General features: G+C 41.9%; 1 long non-coding RNA gene across 1 annotated transcript; it reads left to right on the forward strand.

Moving 5' to 3' along the window:
* Nucleotides 1-4,874: 4,874 nt before the first annotated feature.
* LOC139029464 (uncharacterized) lies at nucleotides 4,875-5,447 on the forward strand. The gene is made up of 3 exons (XR_011481782.1): nucleotides 4,875-5,032; nucleotides 5,120-5,181; nucleotides 5,263-5,447. It is a non-coding gene; the product is annotated as an uncharacterized lncRNA (long non-coding RNA).
* The last annotated feature ends 1,522 nt before the right edge of the window (nucleotides 5,448-6,969 follow it).

Here is a 6,969-nt window from a genome sequence, read left to right on the forward strand (position 1 = left end):
AGTTTCTGTCTATAGGCAGGGAGCAACAAAATGAGTCGTGGTCAGCTTTTCCGAAAGGAGGGCGCGGGAGTGCCTTATATGCGTCGCGGAAGTTAGAATAACAATGATCCAGGGTTTTACCAGCCCTAGTCTGCTTGGAGGGAATATATGCGGCTGTGATTATAATCGAAGAGATTCTCTTGGTAGATAATGCGGTCGGCATTTGATTGTGAGGAATTCTATGTCAGGTGAACAGAAGGACTTGAGTTCCTGATGTTGTTATGATCACACCACGTCTCGTTAATCATAAGGCATACCCCCCGCCCTTCTTCTTACCAGAAAGATGCTTGTTTCTGTCGGCGCGATGCGTGAGAAAACCAGCTGGCTGTACCGACTCCGATAGCGTGTCTCGAGTGAGCCATGTTTCCGTGAAGCAAAGAACGTTACAGTCTCTGATGTCTCTCTGGAATGCTACCCTTGCTCAGATTTCATCTACCTTGTTGTCAAGAGACTGGACATTGGCGAGTAGTATGCTCGGGAGCGGTGCGCGATGTGCCCGTCTCCGGAGCCTGACCAGAAGACCGCTTCGTCTGCCTCTTTTACGGCGTCGTTGTTTTGGTTCGCTGGCTGGGATCCGATCTATTGTCCTGGGTGGTAGGCAAAACAGAGGATCCACTTCGGGAAAGTCGTATTCCTGATCGTAATGTTGGTGAGTTGACGTTGCTCTTATATCCAATAGTTCCTCCCGACTGTACGTAATAAAACCTAAGACTACCTGGGGTAACAATGTTCGTGGCAATTTTCCTGTATTACCAAATGAGGAGAGTTACAAAACCACACACCAGTCAGAGTTATACTTAAACTTCATCTTTAATAATGTGAGCTTTACCATAGCCCTGTGACTTTCAACAATTTACTATCTATAATGAATTGTTGAGAGACCAACATAATGGCAACTGAGATATTTTATAGCAAAGATACACCCTCTCAACTTACATGACGAACCACAGATCTTTAGGAACTCTTCACAAAATGGCTTTTACTTGAGAAAGGAGTATCCATAGCCAGATAGCATTAGCTATAAATTATCTCTCAGTTTGGTCTCTAAAACGAGGTTCTAATCTCGTTCCTGGTACTTCATAGTACCAAAACATTACCTCATCCAAGGCATAACTCAATTGTCAACTCTTATATACTCCTATCTCAAGTAAACCCCCTCTTCTCCCCACTCCTAGACAAGCTCACTGAGGGGAGTGACTTGCACACAGACATTGTGGAGCCAAGAGATAATTGGTTCCCCCTTAATCACACCATTCCTTCACATGGTTTAACAGATACATTCACATATGAAGACAATGTTCCATTCTGACCTCTCCCCTCTCTGGGCCCCAAGTGACTGAGCCCTAGCTGAGAAGGAAAAAGTGCAACTGCCAACAGTATAGTCCAAAAGGATACATTCTAATGACAAGTATCTCACATAAGCATATTATATAAATAAAACATCTTATTTATCTATGTTACCCAACTAATTCTGATTCATCTGCCACACAATGTAAGAAATAACACGTAAAAAAACAAAATACTGCATAGTTTCCTAGGAACGCAAAGCGAGGCGGCCATCTGTCGGCGCCGGAAGTTGACTTTGCACATACAGTATGTTAATTGGTGGGTTCCTTTAGTGACAACCCTCCATTGTTGTACAAATCAATTCCATAGAATATTTTCTTGTGTCTATTTTCAAAGGATAAAGCTAAGAGCTGTTGTGGAAATTCTTACACAGGGACACTCGAAGTCAATCTTAAATGAATCATACTTTTTTGTCAGCAAAGCTGGAGAGGTCACAGTCAAACTTAGATGCATAAAGTACCGGTCTGAAGTGAGCTCTAACGGGGCAGTCCCGTTAGTTCCCTTATATACTGACAAGTTATATTTGCATGATGTAGCTTATTCATCATTCATAATTAATGTTTGCTTCATTCATGTGATGACCAAATACTGGGTCATGCATGTGACAGACCAACACCCCACAAGGCTTCTTCTTTCTAAGTTGAGACCTTGAAACTGAGATATCCCTTTCTCTAAACAAGGTTCTAGGCGTACTGCCAAATTGCAGATACTGACAGTGAGGATTCGTTCAATCAGTCACTTGCATGAACACAGAAATTGGTTTATAGAAAAGCACAAACATACACATTTCCATAACATTCCATTCTCTTATCACTTGTGTGATGATAATCATTACATTTTAATGTAAGCATTTAGATTTTAGCTTCTATATCATAATATTCTATACTCCTATTAAAGTTAGGGAAATCAACGCAGAAAAAAACACCCACTTCATTCTGGCTTATACAATCTAAATAGTATAGTAATACTATTTTTTATTTAACCTTTATTTAACTAGGCAAGTCAGTTAAGAACAAATTCTTATTTACAATGACGACCTAGGAACAGTGGGTTAACTGCCTTGTTCAGGTGCAGAATTACTTATTTTTTTACCTTGTCAGCTCGGGGATTCGATCTAGCAACCTTTCAAACAGGGATTCCAACCAAGTTGCAGGCGTCCACTCTGGTTGTGGGGAATTATTCTTAGCAACAGTTGCAATGTATTCGGCGAGATCAGTCATATTAGAAGAGTGATCTGGGACAAAAGTACAACATTCATCGCCAATGATTGCACAAGTGCCCTCTTGACCTGCCAAAAGATAGTCAAGAGCCTCTCTGTTTTGCAGAGCCAATTTATGCAATTCTTTTAGCATTGCCAATTTTCTCTATGTCTCCAGAGATCTCCCGAATTTGGCCTAGAGCACATGCATATTAACTTTCACAGGGAAGAGAGAGAACACATGTTATAACAGTTTCACACCAACCTTGATAAGAATGGGATTGGGGCAAGGTTAGCCCAAGCTACAATCTAGTGGCTCTCCTCACAATTTAGGGGCATAGCTCTGTCTCTAGAAGCCTCTCCTTCCCATATTATAAATATTGATAAATTATCCAACCCAAATTTAGAATGACAGTCCTTAGTGCTTCACATTGGTTCTATAACTTTAATTTAAGACCCTCATCAATAAATCAGAGTATTAACCACTAACAAATATTAATTAACAGGTGGGTTGTGTGTGGGTGCTGGCATGGTGCCTCCTTGTATATAGATTCCTTGCCCGCTATAATTACCATTCTATATTAACAGCTGGATCCGGGTACCTTTAACTGCTCTCCTAAGGCACTTGCCTTGGGAATCCTTTCAAAGGGAGAGATACAGAATCATTGATAAACATAGAAAAAAAACTTGATAGACACATCAGATGATACAGTGTCCCGTCAAGCTGAATAGGCACCTTCTAAAGTAAACAAACCCAGAGCCCCTCTCTTGTAATCATTGTCATTTCGACCTGTTGCGTTGACATACAATTCCATACAAACTATCCCTGGGACATAAACTTAGTCACAATTTAAAACCTGTTGAACAAATCTGCTAGGACCTTCAAAAAGTTGGTCCCTGCTTATCAGCTCAATATTCGGTACTAAAACATTTATTTGGATCTACTTCTTCTGGACACAGTTCCACGTAATGGAAACATATTGTTGTTTTAGATTACATTACCCACTTAAATCACTGGACACAGTTCCAGGTAATGGAAACATATTGTTGTTTTAAGATTACATCTTAACCCACTTAAATCACTGGACACAGTTCCAGGTAATGGAAACATATTGTTGTTTTAGATTACATTACCCACTTAAATCACTGGACACAGTTCCAGTAATGGAAAAGATTATTGTTTTTTAGATGACATTACCTTCTCACTTTAATCCCTGGGTGCTACCCATACTATAGAATTGAGTAATAAATTGTCAAAAACGTGTCTTATTCAATTATTCATACCTCTGTCCCAAATTTCCCCACTGTGTCTTGTACAGCCTATTTGAGTTCAGTTGTGTACTGGCAGCCCGAAGCTGGGGCCTGTTGCCACAAAAGTAGAATTAAGACATCCGGGATAAATGACTCAGCTGAGCTCAATGAAGCCAAAACATGTGCGTCCAGGCTTATTGGTTGCACAAAGACCAACGCAGGATGAGCAGACACGGATTCATTAAGCCAGGTGAAACCAATCCTGGATAGGTGCGCGCTCACGGCTCACTCAAATAGACCCCGCCACAGATCAACAGATTAACTGATTTCCCATGGCAACTAGAGCCGCGTACTTTTCCCGTCGGAAGCACAAATCCTCATGGAGGCATACGAGGAGGTAAAAGATATAATTAAGAAGAAAGGCAACACCGCCACAGTGATAAAGCAAAGAGAAAAAGCGTGGCAAAGTATTGCAGACCGCCTGAATGCGTAAGTAGTGCACAATTACACACTCACCGCTCCGCTGAACATCACAATACAATTCAAATATTTAATTCACATCTCCAAAAATGCAGTTGTACTGTAATTATGAAACGGTTAAATTTTTAATTGAAATGCACTGCAGATATGAGTGAAATTGTGTAAAGTAACTCCATCACACTGTATAAAGCTATGATAAATGTTTTGATATTTTTACTGAAAACAAGACAAAAATACTAAGTAATTTTTGCAGTGTGACTCCATAAAATGTGTGTGTGTGTGTGTGTGTGTGTGGTGTGTGTGTGTGTGTGTGTGTGTGTGTGTGTGTGTGTGTGTGGTGTGTGTGTGTGTGTGTGTGTGTGTGGGTGTGTGTTGTGTGTTGTAGATTAAACATGAACGGGCAAAACGGACATGGCAGCAGGTCAAAATCAAATACAAGAACATTCTGCAGAATGGTATGGTCCCTGACTAATATTTAACAAAGCACAAGCATATATTGTACCCAGAAGGTGCCTGCTCACACATTGTCTGACTGTTTTAGCAGTGAAAAAGAATACCCACAGCAAGGCACGGGGTGGTGGGTCACCAAAGGCTGACCTTACCCCAGCAGAGGACATGGCCTTGGAGCTAAATAAAGGCAGGCCCGTCTTAGAGGGGATCCCTGGGGGAAAGAGACGAGCATAGGTTCCTCCCAAGATGCCACCCGCTTCATTCAAGGTATGTCCTTGGGATACATGGGATACAACCACATTCATATTGAATCAATTTGGACTGTCTGACTTGGGTTTACCTATTGCCTTGCAGTGTCTGGCAGCACTGTGTTCCTGTTAGAGCCACCAGCACAAGCACCAGACGATGCTGATCCAGTGAGTACTCATCAAGGGCAATACTGTAGGCCTGGCATGTCTTGTCTACTAGCTTCAATATGAATCGATTAAATGTGATAGGGTGAAGGCCCCAGTGCAGCAGCAACAGCACATGATGGAGACGATGATGAGGAGGAGACCATCTCTCTGGATTCCAGAAGGCATGAGGTATCATGTTAAGACTGTGAAAGTACTATTTACTCTACAATGGTGAGGAGTCCTCATCAAAATCAAAAAATCTAATTTCTTTTACAGGACCCAGATGCTATACAAGTGGGAAAACCAGCCTGGCAACATAGTGCGTATTAATAAAGGACACCACATCCTGCCAAATTCCAGCTGCGCTAATTGTATTGTGGTTCACAGAGCTCACAAGCTATCAGAAAGTTGTATGGCAACCACCTCCGGCGCCAAATAGAACTGGCAGAATAGACATTCAGTACAAGAAGAAAGATGGAAATCTTGCACTGGAGTCCGAATAAAAAAGAGGACAATTAGGAAACTGGACCTTGAAATAAAAAAACTTGAGAGGGAGGTGAGATATGCCTTCAATGTACACTGTATGCTAACTGTAACACAAATGTATTAATCATATTTTTTTTTCCTCCCCCAGTTCCAAGAAGATGACACAGCTCAAAATAAAAATTAGGTATATTCTCGTAAAGTCAAGTGAGCCATGACATATGAGCTCTTATTGTGAGCACACAGGACGGTGGCATCTTTCTAAGGTTTTTTTATTTTCAGTATCAGTACAACCAAGTCATCGTTATAAGGCATGCCCTCTTTTGCCCACCCCCGCACCACGGTGTGGCCACTAGCCTATATGAAGGCCCAAAATTGTGTGTTCCTTTCTGCTCTGACAATGGCATGCCCATTCGTGCGAGATGTGGTGGATGAAGAAGCACTTGTGCTGAGGAGAGCCTTCAGGCGAGAAAGGGTCTTCAGGGACCGGTTGGCACCCACTGGCCTTCCCTGATGACATCTATATGAAAGATACAGGTTTTCTGCAGATGGCATCAGGTATCTATGCAGACTACTGGGTCCAGGATTAAGCACCGCACTGCACGGAGCCATGCACTGAGTGTGGAGCAAATGGTTTGTTGTGGCCTTGCGCTTTTTTTGCTAGTGGAGCCTTCTGTACTCAGTGGGGAATGGCAGAACAGCTGAACAAGGCCACAATTTGCCGCACAATAAGGAGTGTGTGTCTGGCTTATAAAGCATTAGCAGATGTCTTCATCTCCTTCCCTGGCCACAGAAGACTCTGTGACATCAAATAGGAGTTCTATAGGATTGCAGGTAAGAGGATCTACAAATTACAGGACAACTGTTAACACATAGTAGGATACTCATTACTTTGTGTGACAGGTTTCCCCAATGTCATTGGTGCAGTGTGAACTGACACTAAAGGATAAAGCCCCATCAGGTGCCATGAGGCGATTTTGTGAATAGGAATCCTTTCACAGCATTAATGTTCAGGTGAAACATAACTTTTTGATATTGTCCATTGACGAACACTCTGCATTGCCAGTGATGTGCATTGATTGGTGTAATATTTCCTCATCTTATGATTTCAGATGGTCTGCAATGCTGACTGTGTGATCAGCAATGTTGTGGCAAAATGGCCTGGCTCAGTCCATGACTCCAGAATCTTTCGGCCTCTGAAATCTATCAGTGCCTATCACAAGGTAAGCCACACAACCCCTATTTATAACCATCATGGCTGTGTCAAGAATATCACTGTGTTTATGAGGTAGTAATGATGAGATTTTGTGTTGACAGGTGAATTCT

Source organism: Salvelinus sp. IW2-2015, linkage group LG3 (assembly GCF_002910315.2).
Source record: "Salvelinus sp. IW2-2015 linkage group LG3, ASM291031v2, whole genome shotgun sequence".
Classification (NCBI taxonomy): domain Eukaryota; kingdom Metazoa; phylum Chordata; class Actinopteri; order Salmoniformes; family Salmonidae; genus Salvelinus; species Salvelinus sp. IW2-2015.